The sequence below is a fragment of the Triturus cristatus genome, chromosome 1_2 (genome assembly GCF_964204655.1).
Source record: "Triturus cristatus chromosome 1_2, aTriCri1.1, whole genome shotgun sequence".
NCBI classification, from domain to species: domain Eukaryota; kingdom Metazoa; phylum Chordata; class Amphibia; order Caudata; family Salamandridae; genus Triturus; species Triturus cristatus.
The window spans coordinates 969,061,654-969,082,576 of NC_140580.1; positions in this window are offsets into that span (position 1 = coordinate 969,061,654).

A 20,923-nucleotide genomic window follows, 5' to 3' on the forward strand; every position below is an offset into this window, starting at 1 on the left:
ACCCAGATAACTTAATCTGAGATTCTGCATCAAAGTCCTTCTAAAACTTTCGCAACCTTTATACTGTTAGACGTGGTGCTGTGACCTAAGTGCTGTGTGGGAATACAGTGTCTCTGTGTGTCTAAGAGTGGCCTCCCCTGTACTGTGGGGCGTATAGTATCAGCGGACAACAACTCCCAGGACTGTTTGGAGTATTGTGTCCACCGGAATTTGAGTTCCCAAAGCGCGTAAGCTGCGGTGTCTCACTTTGTAAAGCTGGCCGTGCTAGTGCGGTCTGTGTTGCAGTGGCTGCAGGAATGTGACTTCTCAGTGCTGTGGGTGGCAGTGGCTCAATGGGTCAGGGGTCACCGCTCCCGTGCATACACAATCATGCAGCTCTTTATCTGTCAAATACATTCACTACACTACAAACATTAAGCAAAATTGTAATAACAATGCCAATAACTCTAACTCTAACTGATGCGAGACCTGTTGCACTGCAAATGCTTGTTTAACATGATTTAGTTATGCCACATTTTAGTGAAAAACTCCATTTTGAATAAAAAGGATGCTACTATTATCTCAGTTCTCACTCCTGTGTTTACCCTCTCCCAGCGTGTTTCCTGCATAATTTATCACACCACAGCTCTGAAGAATGAAGAGAAGTTGATGTAATTTTCCTGTTTTGCTCTGAATTAACTTCCCTAGGTTCCTAACTGTAAAACTGTTCCCAAGGTCCTTCCACTGTGTTTCCATAGCTCAGTTCAGTCTTATTCATTTGTGAAACGCTTTTGCTAAATGTGGCATATTTTTGTTCGAACATTTCTGGGTGACAGTGACACAGAAAAACAGGATGCTTTCTTGGAAATGGGATGGTGTCTTTATTGGCGTGACTTATTCTGATTTGTTAAAGGATTGATAAATGGGATCATGTCATGTTGAAGATGTGGTATTAACTAATATTTGCATGTGATAATTGTGTATAAGAATCCCTTGATTCAGGGGATGAGCCAGAAGATATTTGAGCTTTCCTGATGCTAGTAGGGATGCTGTGCAATTCTTTCAGATTTTGATGCTCACTTGAGAGTCAGGGGCATATTTATCAAATATTTACATAACACAATGCAACAAGCCGCCTGCATGAAAAGGAGATGGCAGGAGTGGGCCGTATTTACCGTTTCATGGCGCATTCCTGCCCTCTGCCTGCGCTGGCGCACAAACTGTTGCCTAGCGCCAACACAGGCACCCTTGCACCATAGTGCAAGGGTGCCTGCACTGTAAGCAGGATTCTTTTTGTGCAGGAAGGCATACCTACCTGCACAAAAATAATTCCCTGTGGGGGGGGGGGTTCCTCTTTCTATGTGTGCTGCAGAATACAGCACACGTAGAAAGAGGAAAAAACAAGTAGAAATAGCCATATTTCTCCTCATTACACCTCCCTCATGTCTACCGCTAATGGTAAATCTGGGAATTCGCCAAAATCAATGGGGAACACCCATGCTCCAACCATGGAACACCTCCCTGGGGCAGAGTAATGCTAGTCAGCGACTTGCGCTGACTTCGTTACTCCACATCTACCAAGCCACGCAGGGCCTCACAAGGTGGCCTTACGTGGTTCGGAAAATGTCATTCTAGGATTTGCGTCACCCATGCCCCCACTTGAGTGGCCCTACAGCAACGCAAAACCATGATAAATGGATGTATGTCGTTACAACGCACACTTTTACAACGCATGCACTTACAACGCATTTTTTACAACGCAAAATCCATTACAACGCATTCCATTACAACGCATGACACTACAACGCATTTTTAAAAACTACCTTTACAACGCATTCCATTACAACGCATACTACCTTTACAACGCATACCATTACAACGCATAATGTTAAATTGCATTTAAGGTAAGTATTAGATAGTATAGGGGTAAAAATTACTTTTCTAACTCCAGGGGGTGCAACAGTAGGGTAAGTGTTGGATAGTATAGGGGTAAAAATTACTATTCTAACTCCAGGGGGTGCAACAGTAGGGAAAGTGTTGGATAGTATAGGGGTAAAAATTACTATTCTAACTCCAGGGGGTGCAACAGTAGGGTAAGTGTTGGATAGTATAGGGGTAAAAATTACTATTCTAACTCCAGGGGGTGCAACAGTAGGGTAAGTGTTGGATAGTATAGGGGTAAAAATTACTATTCTAACTCCAGGGGGTGCAACAGTAGGGTAAGTGTTGGATAGTATAGGAGTAAAAATTGCTATTCTAACTCCAGGGGGTGCAACAGTAGGGTAAGTGTTGGATAGTATAGGGGTAAAAATTACTATTCTAACTCCAGGGGTTGCAACAGTAGGGTAAGTGTTGGATAGTATAGGGGTAAAAATTACTATTCTAACTCCAGGGGGTGCAACAGTAGGGTAAGTGTTGGATAGTATAGGGGTAAAAATTACTATTCTAACTCCAGGGGGTGCAACAGTAGGGTAAGTGTTGGATAGTATAGGAGTAAAAATTGCTATTCTAACTCCAGGGGGTGCAACAGTAGGGTAAGTGTTGGATAGTATAGGGGTAAAAATTACTATTCTAACTCCAGGGGGTGCAACAGTAGGGTAAGTGTTGGATAGTATAGGGGTAAAAATTACTATTCTAACTCCAGGGGGTGCAACAGTAGGGTAAGTGTTGGATAGTATAGGGGTAAAAATTACTATTCTAACTCCAGGGGGTGCAACAGTAGGGTAAGTGTTGGATAGTATAGGGGTAAAAATTACTATTCTAACTCCAGGGGGTGCAACAGTAGGGTAAGTGTTGGATAGTATAGGGGTAACAATTACTATTCTAACTTCAGGGGGTGCAACAGTAGGGTAAGTGTTGGATAGTATAGGGGTAAAAATTACTATTCTAACTCCAGGGGGTGCAACAGTAGGGTAAGTGTTGGATAGTGCAGTGTAATATTATGCGTTGTAATGGTATGCGTTGTAAAGGTAGTATGCGTTGTAATGGAATGCGTTGTAAAGGTAGTTTTTAAAAATGCGTTGTAGTGTCATGCGTTGTAATGGAATGCGTTGTAATGGATTTTGCGTTGTAAAAAATGCGTTGTAAGTGTAGTGCGTTGTAAAAGTTGCGTTGTAAAGGTTGTTCCCCATGATAAATATGCCCCTTAGATTAATTTTGATTTTTATTACTCTGTATAACTCTTCATTGCAGCCTACATGGCATACTTTTTCTGTACTGCTTGATGCTGAGATTTCTGTAATAAAACTATTTAACTTTTCCTCTGGATCTAGAACTCAGTTATTGAGTGGTCACAGTTACTTATTCTATTACTCTGCTACATTGATTTTGGGAAGAGTGTTTTTTTATGCAAAATCAACCTGGAGCAGAACTGCCTGATATTCATGTTTGGTGTGACCTACATTTTGGAATGTCTTAAATATTGGGGTTCAGTGTTCTGCTCCCACAACATGAGGAGGGCTTCAGACATCGATGGACTTTATCTCCCAGTTTTGCAAAGAAAATGGTTGCAAGATGAGGTTAACAAAAAGCAAAATCATGATCTTTTATCAGGTCTACCAAAACGTTCAGCTGTTTTGTTGAAGGAAGACCTCTGAAAAAACCTCAAACTGATGTCTTATTTAGATGGATGTATGACGTAACAACGCGAGTCATTACAACACGTGCGGTTACATCGCGGTCGTTACAACAACTGCGATGTTACTACGCTATGCCATTACAACGCAAGTCTTTACATCGACTTGCGCTAGATGGTGTGCTAACATTAGAAAAGCGTAATTTACTATTCCAACTCCAGTCCACTTAACAGTAGGGAAGGTGATGGGATAGTAAACTACACTATTTGTAATGTTAGCACGCCATCTAGCGCAAGTCGATGTAAAGACTTGCGTTGTAATGGCATCGCGTGGTTACATCGCGTTCGTTGTAACAACCGCGATGTAACAGCATTGCGGTGTACTGAATGCGATGTAAACGATGTTTCCCATTTAGATATTAGCATGTCTTCCAACCTATACTGGTCACCTCATCTGATTTCCTTAAAAAAAAAACCTTTAAAAAAACATGCAAAGCCAATGCTAGTTTAAAACGCCAATTTTTTAAAAATAACACAGTTTCTTACTCCAATATTTTAAAAGTGTCTTACACCAAGGTTGCCACAGGAATTTGGTATTGTTGGGGCATATATATAAAGGAAGAGACACCTTATAACTGCAACACTTGAAGGGACTCTACATAAAGAGCATTTTTAGGTTTTGACAAAACACCCCCAAAGGAGATACTGCATCTTGAATGTGGTTTAACAACCATGGGTAAAATGTGCAATGAGTCAGGCCATCTCTTTTCCTTTAATCTAGTCATCATAGTTGCACACTCAGTGGGACTCTGCTCCTTGATACGGGAAGAGACAGCAAGACATCTAAGGGTACATATATTTTATTTGTAACAAAGACACTCTGCAGTTATAGCTAGTCTCAATATTGTCTTGTTCAAATATGTCTTTAAAAGTGTTCAAAAGTAAAATGAAAGAAATGATCAAGGCCAATTGTTTTAACTAAGATATTGGGGCCTGGTGTACAAATATCTGGCCGCAAAATACTGGTAGCAAATTGCAACCAGTATTTTTGCAAACTGTAAAGATTTTGAAGAATCTATGTATTAATAGGTCAGTTCTTAAAGATCTGAATCATAGTGGGTCACAACCCATCCTACCTCAGGAATATTAATGAAGTAGGTAAAAGATTATGACTCACTATAATTGAAGGCCATCACAGGGTGGCGGCCTCCTGGAGCCAGCAGACCACCATGTCTGTGATTGCTGTTCAAAAAAGGAAACTTTATTTCTAAAAGCAGCCATTTTTTCTTACATTTTAAAGACTAGATGGATAGTAATAGGCAAGCAGCTGCCACATCATGGGCAATGATGATTGTGCACAAGCTTCAACACTTCGTCAGATCATTATTCTTGGTGGGCTGTTGGTTAACACAAGGCAATCACTAAGCACTGCCTCTTTCTCACTCCTACCTATGAGGGTTGTCTGACAGAATATCAAGGACAAAAATTTAATGTGACCAAAATATCGTGGCAAAAGTATGGAGGACAAGAATATCAATAATGTAACTGCAAATAGGTAAGAATAGATTTACTATTCTTAACTCCAATTCTATGCACCTTAATGATATACATATCGTTAAGGTACATACATGTGGAATTATGCATAGTTAACCTTTGCTTACCCACAGAATCTTACCTTCACAATATTCTTGTCCTCAATATTCTTACCGTGATATTTTGCACACACAATGTTTCATCTTCAATATTCTGATCAATCACCAGCTGTGAGTGAACTGGAGTCCCCAGGCATAGTGTCCCTAAGATGGTGGGTATGGATGGCACATTTGAACAACTACTTCAAGGCCACCAGATAAACATATGGTGCTATTAACCACTTGGGTGCTAAGGATATGATGAACATGTCCTTTTGTACAGCACGTCCTAGCACCCACCCGCAGGGTTAGCACTGGCATTTGGCTGGCAGTGTGTGTGTTGCCTGGAGGCCGGCTGGCAGTGTGTGTGTAGTGACCTGCTGCTGGTCCCTACACAAACACTGGCAGCCAAACACCAGTTTACACACACTTCCAGTCAAATGCCAGTCTACACACCACACCAGCCGCCAGGTTTTTGGATTTCTGTGACAGTCCTGTGGGTGAGTGAAAGTGTTTAGCCCTTGAATGTGGCCCTTTGTTGATGTAAGTGTTGTAGTATGTTGGGCTCGTGGTTGACGATGTGTATGGTCTTGTGTATGTGATGCATGAAAGGTGTGTGAATGGTCTGTAGAGTGTTTGGTGCCTTGACATGGCTCATCAGCTCACGAGCTGTGAGTCACTGGTTCAGTATTCGATCATTAAATTATATTATCAACAGTATTTCTACATTATGATTTTCATGAAATATGTTGTTATTAGAATTTATATTTACAACTTTTCACTCACACTCATGCCAAATCAAACCAGTATGTATGTGTATTTGAATAGGAGATGGTTGTGTAATAATATTTTCTGTCTTTCACTGCTAGAGTGAACATTGTCTGTAGGAAAAACCTACCAACCCCACATACTGTTGTAAACTAGGCACCGGGGGACTCCAGGGTGATGTGTCTCGCGTGGATCACACAAGGTTTTCTTACCCAAAAGCCCTTGCAAACCTCAAACATAGGCTAAAAACACATATTTTGTTCATATTTCTGTGAGTCAAAATATTGGAAACTGCAGGGAGCCACAAATTTCATACCACCCAGCGTTCACACATGTCTTCTGATAAAAATGGTACCTCACTAATGTGTGTGAGCCTAGCACCCGCAAACACAAGGGGTCTAAGGCGCTATGTGGCAGCATAAACACAATTGGTAGCTGTAGTTTTTGGGCCTGGCCTCTGCAACTATCCTGGGACACCTACCAAATCAAGGCATTTCTGAAAACTTACCATTCAGAGGAGTCCAGGGTGGTGTGCCTCGCATGGACACAACCAAGTTTTCTTGTCCACAATGCCTTGCAAACCTCAAAATGTGCCTAATATTGCACATTTTCCATACATTTCTGCAAACTAACCTTCAAGAATTGGAAGGAATTCACAAAGATCCCACAGCCCAGCATTCCCCCACTTGTTCGATAAAAAGGCTGCCCCACTTGTGTGGCTGAGCCCAGTGCCCACAGCAGAAACAGATCAAACTAAGATCAGTGGGAATCCTCACATCCTTTCAGACCCCTTTCCAATACCTTACTGTGAATTGTGAAACATGTTCACTGCCACACTGACTGACAAAACCTGCTCCAGGGCACATTTGAAAACCAAAGAATGATTGCAGACAAGAATGTTAGACTTCGACACTTCCACTGAAGCAAAAAAGATAAATACCTTCCGACCATGGTTACCTTACACATAGGTCAAGCGCCTCGTCTTGGGTCTGCCCTTAACAAGTGATTGTTAATAAGGGCATTTGTTCCATTCAGATGATGGTGTCGCGATTTTGTTCATGCATAAAGCGCTATCTGATGCATCAAAATCCACAACTGAAACTAGCCATCAAATCAATCCATTTAAATAACGTGAAGCGCATTATGCTCTACAAGGAAGACAGAGAGTGGTTAGATTTTCAAACCCTAAAGGTTTCTTAAAGGTATACAAAGTATAAATCATAATGTTTGTGTCAATTAGTAATCAATACATGATTGCATCAGTAAATATGGAGTTTAAACCAATCAAACACATATAAGAGGACGAAATATCATAAAATCATCTCAAAGGAAAGTTTTTATGTAAATCAGTTCTCCCATTAAGAGAGTACCATAATATGTTCTAAACTGTGGGAGAGGATGTGGTCTGACGGCTAGACTGCCTACTTTGGAGCTGGGAAACCAAGGTTCGAGCCTCTGGGTCGCGTCCACATCCTGTGATTCTGGGCAAATCACTTAATCTCCCCGTGCCTGAATGTGTAATGTAAATACGGTGCTCATGTAAAGCGCTCCAATACTTTCGGGTCGAGTTCGTGCTATATAAATCTGCAAAAAAAAAAAATTGTCTCGAAATGTGAACAAACATATCCGGGAAGTTCTGTACTCTTGTCTACATTGCACTAGCTTAAATCACACAATTCTAACATTTGTTAAACTTGCACATGATTTACATAAAACTCTCCAATCAGATCAAAGCACAAAGATACAATTTAAAGCCCATTAGTTTCTGTGAATCCTTCACAGTACAGCGTCTGTAAGCATCCTTCAAACTTACAGTTATCTGCAACAAACGAGATACATCAGACCAGCCTGTACTCATGGTGAGGAACAAAGAGGCCGCTAGGTGGGCGGGGGAGGAACTTATACCTCTCCCCTTCCCCCACCTGGGCCGGAAATGACGTGTGGGACCCCAAAGGGGTCTCACAACGCTGGGCTGTCCTGTGTGCCATCGAGTGGCACTAAAGGGGCCGCCCTCTTAGGAGGTCCCCTTCATGGATGTCGGGCAGCCCACATGAGGTGTACTGTCGCAACTAATTAGGACATTCTAAAAGTGTAAAGGAAAACATTTACACGTAGGAAAGAAAGCAAAGACACCTTGTGTTTGTTAGTTGATACTGCAGCTTCTCCTAGAAATAAAATACACACAACATGAAACAAAATGGCACTCAAATGTTAGCCATTCTAAGTACAGACAGCCTACATTAGCTATGGTCAATCTAAAATTGAGTAATACACAGTTAATAGCATTTGCATGTGTACAGGTTAATGTTGATGAAAGATTAAATCCAAAACATTTAATATTAAAAACCCTTTCAATGGCAGAAAAGACTACAAATCCCAGAATACATTGGGGTGCTATGGTGGCAGCCTTACGGAAAGAAGCAAGTGCAGCGTCCATCAAAACAGCCCCTCTAGCCTCAAGACATAATCTGGCTCTTTTTAAGGAAGAACGCTGGCAATTAGAGCGGGCAGAAGGCTAACAATGAGCGCACAATTAAAAATTTGCGAACATTCGTGACAAGAATTTTCAATTCTATTAAGGACAACGGAGGCGAGGATTATGCTTCTCATTCTTTGCTTTATTCCAACAGCAGCCAATAAAAAAACATCTTTTTTATTCCAAACTACAAATCCCATGAGTCCAATGCATCACGATACCATAGAGACTAACACTACATAAGGTCCCGTCGAGGCAGACACCTCCTCTTTCTTTGCGTGACCGTTAACTGTGAAGTCCATAACTTGAAACAAATTACTCCTCTTGGAACTGAGATCCTGAACCATTGTCTCTGTGAACCAAACATCCGGAAACCAATAGGTGAATTTCGGCTCCGAGGAACGAAACCCAGATGATCACAACAGGTGAGCGAGCCTCACATCGCAAAGGGAAAACCATTCCCAACGAACTCCTGAACAGAGAGCAATTTTCACTTGCCACTGGAATCTGAAACAAAGATAAAAATTCCGTAATAACGGTAATCCCCAAACCATGTTCCAATCTGAAATGGCATAAACTCTTCAGACATAAAAAGGGGGGGAAAGAGAGAGAATAATGAAGGCAATATAATGCAACCTAAAACCAACATCAATTGATTTACATATACATTCCAATAATCATATAAACTCTGGGTGGGATAATCCTCGCCTCCGTTGTCCTTAATAGAATTGAAAATTCTTGTCACGAATGTTCGCAAATTTTTAATTCTATGTCGGGACCGGAGGCTCCGATTATGCTTGTTTAAAGCCTAGCCACCACCACTGATGCAATATCCAATATAGGTTTGTAATAAAACGATTTAAAGGTAGACTCATTTGACCAATCCGCAGTGCTCATGATGTCGGATAGGGTTACGCCTAAGGAAAAAGATTTAGACACCATTGCGCCCCGCACAGAATGTGCACCAAACTGAGACACATCAATGCCTGCTTCATTCATGAGCCAACGCACCCATCTCGCCAAAGTAGCTGACGACACTGGGCGAAAAGGCTTCTGCAATGCAATCAACAGTTGACCCTGCATGCCAGAACGGAAACTAGCTGTACTCACCTCGTACGCTTTGACACATTGCACCACACATAAATTGGGATTATCCGGAAAGGCCGGATAAGACACTGAAGTGGAATTGCTTTTGGTCCGTCTGGAGATAGAGAAAGTCACCCCTTCTGGGGAGAACCGACGCCCCGCAAGATCCAAAGCTCTAATATCAGAAACTCTCTTGCACAAGACCAAACATAACAACATCGCCAGCTTGGCGGAAAGCTGTTTCCGTGACAGGGGCTCGTTAGGTGGCCAAGACTCCAAAAAGCGAAGCACCACCGTCAAGTCCCACAAAAAAGAGTATTTTGGACACGGAGGTTTGACCATCCGGATACCCCTAAGCAGTTTACACACCAGAGGGTGTTCTCCCACTGGCTTGCCCTCCAAAGGAGCATGTCCAGCGGAAATAGCAGATCTAAAATTGTTTACTGTCCTATAAGCAAAACCAGATGACGCCAAAGAAGCAAGGAAATTCATGACCATGGAGACATTAGCTGTAGTGGGATTGACGTCCCGTTGAATACACCAGCTACACCACTTGTTCCATGCTGATGAATACCGCTTATGGGTATTGTCTGACTATGCCTGCTTGACGAAGTTGGAAGCGTCTGTCGAAAGACCCGGGACCTTCCATCTGTCCCTGAAACTCGCCACGCTACAAGAAGTAGCTGACCTGAGATCACTAACGGATGAGGGGCCTTGAGAGGGTCCAGCAACAGGTTCCATCTCTGAGGTAGGAGAATTGGTGACGCACAAGACATTTCCAGAACTATCGGGAATCAAGCTTGTGCTCTCCACAAAGGTGTAACCAACACCATCTCCGTTCGCTGGCGTCTGGCCTGAGCCAGGACCCTGGAAATCATGACAAACGGCGGGAAGGCATAACAAAGGACTGGTGGCCAGGTTTGAAGAAACGCATCCGAGGCTAGTGCCTCTGGATCCGGGCGCCAGCTGTAGATATCCGGAAGTTGCTTGTTCAGGCGTGACGCGAACAGGTCCAACTGACACGGACCCCATAGGACGTTCAGCATCCGGAAGACTCGAGGGTGTAACCGCCAATCGCTGTAATCCCGTAGGTACCGGGAATGCCAGTCGGCCACCTCGTTCTTCCGGCCCGGGAGGTATTCCGCCACTATTGACAGATTGTACTGAAGACAGTAATGCCAAAAATCTTTGGCAATCTCCGCTAGGATGCGAGATTGTGTACCCCCTAGTTTGTTCACGTACCGGACTGCTGATATGTTGTCCATTCTTAGAAGAATGCAGCAGTTCATCTTCTGCGGGGAGAGACTGCGAACTGCGAACGATTCCGCTAACAACTCCAGACAATTGATGTGAAGGGAGAGTTCCTCTGGAGACCAATGACCCCCCCGTCGAGATCAGCCCGCAGGGGGCTCCCCAGCCCCAACGACTGACGTCCGATTCGATCACTACTTCTGGATTGGACCCAAAAATGGCTCTGCCATTCCACGATTCCATGTGGTCGAGCCACCACAACATTTCCCACCTCACTTCCTCTGAAAGAGGGATCTGATCGGTATAGCTGAGGCCTTTGTGGAGATGTTGAATCTTTAATCGTTGGAGAGCACGGTAGTGAAGGGGTCCCGGAAAGATGGCCTGAATCGAGGAGGCCAACAAGCCCACTACCCGGGCTATGGATCGTAAGGACACAGTCCGCTTGTTCACTATCGACCTCAACTCTTTCTTGATCGTTTTGATCTTGGGTGCGGGAAGGAGAAGCTGGCAGCTGCGAGAATCCACCTGAAAGCCCAGAAATTCTATAGACTGCGTGGGTACCAGAACGGATTTCTGAGAATTCACAATGAAGCCCAGGTTTTGAAGAAGGAGAATGGACCACTCCAGATGTGTCATCACTAAACGCGGACATTGCGCCATGATAATGACGTCGTCCAGATAGACGATCAGCCTCACTCCACGGGAGCGCAGTGACTCCATCACTTGACGAAGGAGTTTTGTGAAGCACCATGGTGCTGACGAAAGTCCGAAAGGAAGAACTGCGTATTCGTAACAGACGCCTCGCCACAGAAATTGAAGAAAACGGCGATGAGGAGCGTATATGGGCACGGCCAGGTAGGCGTCCTTCAGGTCCAGACGGACCATCCAATCGCCTTCCTGCAGCAGATCGCGCAGAAGGTGGATGCCCTCCATTTTGAAATGGCGGTAAACGATCCATCCATTGAATTCTTTGAGGTTCAGAACCAACCTGTACCCGCCCCCTTTCTTCTCGACCAGGAACACGTTGCTGAGGAAACCGTGGGAATGGAGCCGAGACTCGACAACCGCCCCCTTCTGTAAGAGAGAGTGTATTTCGCCTGTGACAAAACTCTGATCGAGTTGGTAAAAATGGATGGGAGGGGGGGGAAACGCTGGACGGGGGTGTTGTACATTTCCAATTTGTAACCCTGTACCGTTTCCAGGATCCAGGGATCCTGCGAGAGCGTTTGCCAAGCACGCAGGAAATATTGAATGCGACCCCCCAACTGTACCTCTGAACAAAGGATAAGTCTCACCTGCAGATCCTGACTCCTGGTGGTTTCCCTGGTTGCCACCGAACCTGCCTCTGCGGAAACGGTTCTGCGCCCGTCTGGAGGGGTAGAAATTGGAGTTCCCGGAATAGTTGTCTTGGTAACCTCCTCTGTTGTGGTGTTGACCACGCGGGGCGCCTTGGGGATGACCTCCCTCGATTTCGTCCGGCCCTGGCGAAAAACGGTCGGAAGGCCCGCCGTAGCGATTCCTGCGCCTTACCGAGGCCGCTGAAAGTAGCCATAAATTTGCTGAGCTCCTTCAAAAAGGTTGCCCAAAAATGAGACCCTGGGCTACTGGACCTGCCTCCGATGAAGATAATTCCGCCAGTTTAGGGTCTAGCTTGAGGAGGATCGATCTCCTCTGTTCGCTAGACATAGCGCAGTTAGCATTGCCTAACAAGCACACCGCACGCTGCGCCCAACCAATGAGGTCATCGGGATTCACTGGAGACCTGGACTCTTTTGCCTGGAGACCCAACTCAAGAATTTTTGCCAACGGCCCGGACAAATCTAAAAGCTTGTCCTGGCATGACCGCCAGGCGCGGTCAATGCCCTTTTTCGGGTCCTTAGAATATTTCCGAAGGTAGGTTATCATGGTCGGGTCAACTTCAGGGGTCTCCGCCACTCGGGCCGCCAAATCAGGTCTGGGGCACTCAGACTTAAGGCGTGCCCTGACGTCCTTTTCGAAAGGGCGACGGAGGTTTGATTGGAGGTAGTCCGCTACTTCCTGCAAGGGGGTCCATGCCAAAGAATTGGGGTTAATGATATCCGACGGGTCGAAGGTCAGGTGTCTAGGCAGTGGCGTGGGCTCCACATGATGCTCCTTCCTAGTCTTTTTAGCATGGTGAGTGCATCCTTCCTGATCGGACTCACTGTTCGCCGAGGAATCTCCCTTGTCTTCGTGAGAAGACTCATTCTGTTCAGAATGCACCAAATAAGCGTGATCATTCGCTAAGGCCTTGGATAGCCAAGCAAAGTCCTCCGAGTGAGGATTAGAGGCCTTCTTACCAGTTGGCTTGGGATGGCAGTGGAGGGAGGGCCTGCTACCTCTCTCGGCAGAGCCTATGCAGAAATTAATCAGCCCTAAGCTCAAATTCCGCTTCGGGCATCAGATGGGGCACAATACGGGCTTAGAAATTTAAAAATCGAGCGTTTCCCGCTCCGAAACGAACTCCGATAATAAGCAAATCGAAAAATGGCCACCGCGCATGCGCGGAGACGGCCGCCCGTAATAATGGAAAGAGGACGCGCGCAAGTAGAGACGCGCCGTCCTCAGTGCCCCGTTCAGTCCACTTTGAATACAGGCTACGGGCGCAGAGAGCACTGCCGGGGAGGCCGAAGCGCTCCCGATGATCAGTCACACACACGAGTAACCCGCTACACGAGCAGAATACAGAACCAACTGACAACGAGCGGTAACGTCTCGTCAAGCAAGTAAGCAATAAACGCTTTGTCAACAGTAAACTACCATAAAGACATTAAATAAACCTATAGACAGAGCGTCAGACCTATGAATAGTATAATGAAATTAATTATCATGCCCAGTGCGCGTCAAACCCATACACCACAATCAAATAAAAGCAGTAAGGGAGAGGCACTTAACTGGCTGCGGAGCAGCAAAGAAAGAGGAGGTGTCTGCCTCGACGGGACCTTATGTAGTGTTAGTCTCTATGTTATCGTGATGCATTGGACTCATGGGATTTGTAGTTTGGAATAAAAAAGATGTTTTTTTATTGGCTGCTGTTGGAATAAAGCAAAGAATGAGAAGCATAATCGGAGCCTCCGGTCCTGACATAGAACTGTAATTGTATTTATATAGTGCTTACTACCCCTGAAAATGAGCTTTTCATTCGGGCTCTCCAGTTTTCCTACTCATCTCTTATTTTTAATGAAAACTATTTTTTTGCTGATGTCTTCCGATCTTTTAATTTTGTCACATTTCAGATCGGATTAGTAAAAATGACCGAGGCTGGAGCAGCCAGGGAGCCCCAGTGCGGTGACACTTCCCAGTGGAGTCTGTGAGGAAGGGGTGAATTACATTACAGCCCTCCCGCGGAAGGCTAAGAGAGCACTAACACAACATGACAGGCCTCCCATCTCGCCTGCCTTCTTGCCGCTCTTTCAGAATCCATCATAGCACTGGTGCTATCTGATTAGATAGGCTTGCTTAGGCAAGCAGGCTTCCGGGGTCAAATGATCACATGACTCAAAGGGTCAGCTGCGTCGGTCCTTCCGTGTCACGTGACATGCTTCATCATCTGTGCTTGTGTAAACTATTCTTAAATACCTCGTGGGAAGCTTTCCTTGTTTTAAGACTTTCAAGCTGGGTCGACAATTACATCCCGTTTAAGTTTGATAAATTGGATTATTAGTTTGCGTGGTTAATTAAAACCATTCCAACAATAAACCAGATTAAATGAAAAGAAAGAACAATGGGACAGATTTATGAGGCCCGTTGCGCCATCGGAACGTCACTTTTTGTGACGTTCCGTGGCGCAGAAGCCTGCGTGATATTTATCAGGCAGCACTGAGCCACTTTTTTTGGCTTAATGCTGCCTCATAAATATCAGTCCCTTTAACGCAGTGTTCTGCGTTAAAGGGGCGTGCAATGGGTGTTGCTGGGGGCGTTCCCAGCAACATCCATGGCCTTTTGACACTGCCCCAGATTTACGAGAAATCGTAAATCTGAGGCAGCGCCAAAAGCTTCCGCCTCCCCAGGGGAGGCGTAAGGGAGGCGCAACGGGGAGAAATATCTTTATTTCTCCTCGTTTTTCCTTTTTCTATGTGTGCTGCATTCTGCAGCACCCATACAAAGAGGAAAAACCTCTTGTGATTATTTTTGTACAGAAAGGTTTCCCTTCCTGTACAAAAATATTCATCTCCGCAACGCAGGCACCCTTGCACCATGGTGCAGAGGTGCCTGCGTTGGCGCAGGCAGCCCATTGTGCGCCGGCGCAGGGGAAAAGGACAGGAATGCGCCGCATTTTATAGATACGGCGCATCCCTGCCCTTTTCTTTTGCCATAGGGAAGCGCAGCAGGAAGGCCTGCTGCGCTTCCCTACGGCAAAACCTCATAAATCTGCCCCAATGTGTGTAAAAAACAGTTCAGCAGTGTGAAAAATCAAACGTTGTTGTTTATATACAGATCAAAACAATTTTTAAAGTGCTTAAATTCAATCCCAGCCACCTGCTGCAAATGAGCTACTGTCCTTAGTGCACAGAGAACAAGACATGTGTACAATATTTATTGGTGGGCAGCTAGAGCTTATCTCCAATGCCCCAAAGCTGACTGCACAGTTTGTTTAAAAAAATGCATGCATTGCATGGATGGGAAGAGAAATAAATGCATTCTTCAGCAGTAGCGGCCGGTGCTGTGGATAAAAAAATAAAACAAAATACCTGCAGCCGTGTCACGCTCTTCTGCTCTGCTCCCCGCAGGCATAGGCCACCAGACTGTCCTGCGGCCAATCCTGAAACTGCTCCCATGCATGAGAGCAGCTTCAGGATTGGCTTGAGCACTCTGGATTTGCGCTCCCAGGGAGGCTGGGAGCCTGTGCCTGCTCTCTTCAGCCCAGCAATGCAGCTCGGGTTGAAGAGAGATTCACTGCGCATGATGGATTGGCCGGCCTGAGACGACCGGCCAAACTGTCATGCGCACCGATCACAGTGCACCACCATTCCTCCTGCACCTGTCATCCCCCATGGCCCCGCCCCCAAAGACTAGGCAGGAAAACGTGTTTATCATTGTTTTATTTTTCCTTTCCTGCAATTTTTGAGGCAGCTGGCAGCGGGGCAACGCTCCTCCGCCACAGCGAAGGAGACGCAGCTGTTCTTCAGAATATATTAAAAGTATTGCCTGACCTCAGTCCTGGATGATTTCAATTTAAGGCCAGCATACCCCCAAGGCTAAGGGAATCCTCAGTCGGTGAACGCAGCTGAACGCAGCTGCCACACTGTTCTATTGGGCTGTCCTCAGGATGTGTTTCTGTCCATTAGTCTGACTATGTTTAAGCACCTAACAATGTGGCAATTAACCTGTAAATCCTCTGTGGCAAAGCATGCCATCACCGCCTGTCTTCAGGTATGAATGCTTTTGTGATTGAAAAGTGGACGTAGCATTGCTGTATGTTCGCTCAAAAGTTCTTTGCATGTAGTAAGTGCTGGATATCTTCTCTTCTTGTTCTACATCCTGGGCAACAAATGTTGGTTGGATTGCATTTCCAATGTGGAAGATGGAGCAAAGAGGGAAGAATACCAAGACGATAATGCAGATATTTCTCTTAAGTAGTCTTGGTAGACCCTAAACATAGATAGGGCTGAGCTGTGCCTTATTATAGCTATGGAGAACAAACTAGCCATGTGCCCTGCCAGTCAGTGATGCCTTGTCCTCCAACAAGGAAATACTTTGAATGGTCTTGTTGACCAGCCGTTTGAAGCTCTGGTTTGTTCCTGGCACCTCCCACTAGCCTGTAAGCCCAATTGCCTAATAGATTCATGTAGACAGGCCCTTGCTGGGCAATTTTCCCTAGACGTCAATTCAGTCCAAAGATGAGCATTCAGGGTCCCTGTCTGTGAGCCCCTGATCTTGTACCAGCTAATTAATGTATGCACTTATCGTGCCAGCCCCTGTTTCTTCTGCTTAAACTCAAGTCTTATTTGAACCTGTGATGTATACTTAGGGAGATAATTTTGAAGGCACCAGTTAATATCCCGTCTAAGGTAGCAGCGTCTCTGCCCCTCATTGACTCGTTCCCATGGGTTACTGTTGGAGCGAGCTTTGCCGGGATCACTTTAAGTAATGGAGCAGAGTTGCTACTTTGTTCTTCAGATTTTTTAGCGCCATCTGAGTTTAATTGGGTGGCATCTAGTAGGTGCTGATGTCCAACAGGGGTGCGACTTATGAGTACCAGATCATCGGCGTAAAAGTACGTTCAAGAGGATCAGGCCCCACTGTTTTGGGGCATGAGCAGTACATCTGTTTAACCTCGATGTTAAGTCCACCATGAAGACAATAAACAAGGTGGGAGCTAAGATGCAACCCTGCTTCAGCCCTTTAGTGGTTGGAATGTGTCTTGAAAGATGAGTACCTGAGCCCAGTTTAACTGTTACCCAGGTGTCTGTGTGTAACAAAATCAGATGTTTCAAGAGGACAGATGGATAATTAAATCCAGAAAGCAGCAACTTCCTTAGATGGACAGAGAGATATTAAAGGAAGGTTCCCACCACTGGTTGTGGAGTGCCCACAACAACATCAGGCTGTTGATATAAGAGACACACACATTTAGTGGTCAAGCTAAGCACTCACTCACCCCAGACTGAATTTCAGTCCTTGTGAGAAAGACTGGAAGCATCACAATCTTCCACATGATGAAGCTGGTGACAACCTCTCCCTGTCCTTTGAATCAACAAGTTATAAGAGAGGTCTGTGCTTAATTTGTAAAATAATAAGTGCCAAGTCCCTGACCAGGAGGGCACTTCAGCTTACACCACTCATTGCCCCATCATCGCGGTGAATGATCGTACAAAAACAACTACTACTAACTACCTCTCTCGCCTGCAAGTGTGACAGTTTCGATTATTCCAGGTCCCCAAATCGAAAGGAATGGATGGGGAGGCAGGTATTAGCAATTTTAATGTATATTGTATTCCTAAACAACTATTGTTCTGCTAATCTCTAAATTAGATGAGCAGTGCCACCATGTGGTAGACTGTTCTAAGTATGGTGTGACAATTAGGTGCCTGTGCCGAGCACCGGAAACCAATTAAGTGCCGGTGCTGAGCACCACCTCAAATTTAGCACTGCCTGATAGTAACTAAGATACTCATCATCGGTCATCTTCCAGCTTCTTAGCTCGCCCTGAGGGCAGCAGTGACTCAGACCCGCGAGTAGCACAAAAAGGCCAAACAAAGGATATTGGAGAGAAATATAGAGTTCTGTGAGATCAAGGTTCACAATACTATCTGTTTGATCGCCTGTGTCTGACTGAAATACTATGTAGAATGAACTAAGCTGAAGTTCTACTGCTAAACTGAATGTGTGGTCTGGTAGACCCTTTTTTGGGTACTGGAAGGAATTATGTGTTCATGTAGGTTTTTAAATCCATAGGAAATGGAGCAAAGACTTACATGCACCCATGTGATGGGACAGGAAGAGAAGAACAAACGAGAATTGGCAAAGACAAATTGTCAGGGCTTGCATTCTTAATTGCTGTTTACATGTGTTGTATGCACAAATGCCCTATGACACTTTAAAGCTTGCCCTACCGGCTTTGTCAATGCTGAGAAAAAAGAAGCAATAAAACTGCTTTGTGTAAAGAATGCATACATGAGATAAAGAAATGAATGTTACAAACAGGTAGGGGTGAGCAGAAGCTGCAGAATTTGACTCTGCAGAATTTTGCAGTGTTACATAAAATCTCTGCAAGAATCCACGGAATTCCACCAAATGTTGGACTCTACTTGTCATCTAAGTAATGGTGCCTTTGTTAACTCGAGCCTCACAATTAGCAGAACATTTTGAGATTAGCTTTATGCATGTAGGATGTAGTTATCCAGGGAGTGATGCTCCGGTGTCAAACCTCTCTGTTTACAGTTTGAGCACTGTTGCCTCTTTTTTAAATTCAAGTCATCGCAATGAACAGTATTATGTAAGATTAGTTTTGCTCCTTTTTATACTTTAGTAATGCTACGGCCAAAGGGTGAATCCTTGTTCTTTGATTAGTTTCTAACCTCTCTGTTTATAGTTTGAGTAACGTTGCCTTTTAAATTTGAGCTATCACATGGAACAGCATCATGTGAGATCAGCTCTGTTCCTTCTTACACTTTAGTGATGTTATGGTCAAAGGGTGATTTCTTGCTCTGTGATTCAGTTTTTGTTTGAGACAGTGCAGTTACCGGTCCCTTCTTCCCCCTTCTCACAGGGCCTGTGTGATTAACTCCATTTTGTGTGCCCCAGACTCTAATTGTGGAATTTTTCCTGGCCATGGCCAGTTGAGTGGAAGCAAGGTGAGCTTTGCAAGAGACTCCGACCTTTAATTCTACATTTGTGTCAATATGCAGCAATTACAGTGCTAAGCTGAATTTGAAGGCTTGTGTTTTCATCATTACGGTCACTGTTACGACCATAGATTAAAGTGGAGACTGCTCACCCATCAGAGTGGAGCCTTTGAGCCCTTCTGCTTCATGGACTTATCCAGATCTATTTTCTCAGTTGGATGACTTTGGCATCCAAGTATGGGCAGCTTGTTTTTTTAAATCTGTTTTTAACCAGCTATAGGATTTTTAATTAACACAATACTTTTCTATACTCTAAGAGATGACTCCTGCTTTCTCTATAGGTCGCTTCTTCACCTTCCTAGTCCGAATGACGACCCGCATTTGAGGCAATCAGTTGCCCCCTTCCCCTCCCCAGGTGTCAGGTCGAAACGTCAACACTCTTCCATTAAGCCTGGATTGTTTGGATATCTGTGCAGAGTGGCAATAGTAACTTAACAACTGGACCACTTCTAGATGCGACATATGTTATATAGAAATGGTATGCCTGACGGGCTTCCATGTACAATAATATGATTTGTGAAAAGTTCTAATTTGCCTTTTTTCATTTTCTACTCCTTAAACACACAAGCACCTTCACTGAGCACTCACCTTTATCACTTTATCCATTTGTGGAGCTAAGAGTTTTTGATACAATATGTAAATAAGAATGTTGTGTGAGACTGACTTATAAGTGATTTAACTAAACTTTCAGAAATGCAATTATGTGTATGTCTTAATCTTCTGTTTTTGAAATCTTGTCTGCTGCCCTAGCCTTGTAACTGTGGATTGAATCTACAAGACTATTTTTCTTATTTTCCATAGAGTAGTAGGGGATATATTCAGTTTCCTATGCTTCTTGTTGCTTTTTTCCGATCGGACCATTGTTTGTCCGTATCATAAGTTACAGAGGTCGTTTGGGTTAATTTTGGGTTACCCCATTGTTCTGTGACTACTAACAACGCAAGAAATAGGCATGCCGAGCAGCTCGAGCTGTGATATAGCACTGGTAGCATGTTCTGTGCTGAAATATCAGCTTGAACGGTACCATGCAGTGCGCCAGAGGGCACAGCTACTCGAGTTGATTTTGCTGCCGCTCAATTAGATTTTCTACTTCAGCGGCAGCCTTCTGGCTGTGAACGGTAGCGACCACCCTTGTTAGAAAAATTTCGTTGGATGATCTCCTAGCGACTGGAAATCATGCTATGGGATGCCAAATCTCGCTTGCCAACTTACCATTCTGGACCAAAAATCCTGCAACGCAGAGATTGGCAGAATTTGGACGGAACTCTGCATTACAAGAGTAACTCGCCAAAATTCTGCCAATTCCTCAGACGGAACAGAATATTCCGCCCACCCCTACAAACAGCATGACGATCGAGTGTACTTTGCAGATGTAAAATAGACTCTCATTTTTTTTTTGGTAAAAGATTTTATTAAGTTTTCACACCCAGGGTCTTACAGACCAACATTACACATATGACCAGCAGACGAGGAAGCCCCCCTCAAAATACACATCAGGAGAAATCTGTTCCACTGCATGTCTACCCTACATCCCCCACCCGCCGCCCCCTCTACCCCCACTCCCCCAGTCAGTGTGCCCGCAGTAAGTCCTCAGCAGCCACCTTCCATCTGGCCCTATGGCCTAAGACGTCCCCGCTCCGGGCAAACGGGCAAACCCCTGCCAGTAGTCAGCCCGAGAGAGAGGGCCCAGCCGTGGCCTCCCTCCGCAGCCCTGTTCCCACCTGCGCTCTTCAACCGCTACCCAGGTAGAGTGCAGATAGCAAGTCCTCCATGAGTGTAACTAAGTGACCCC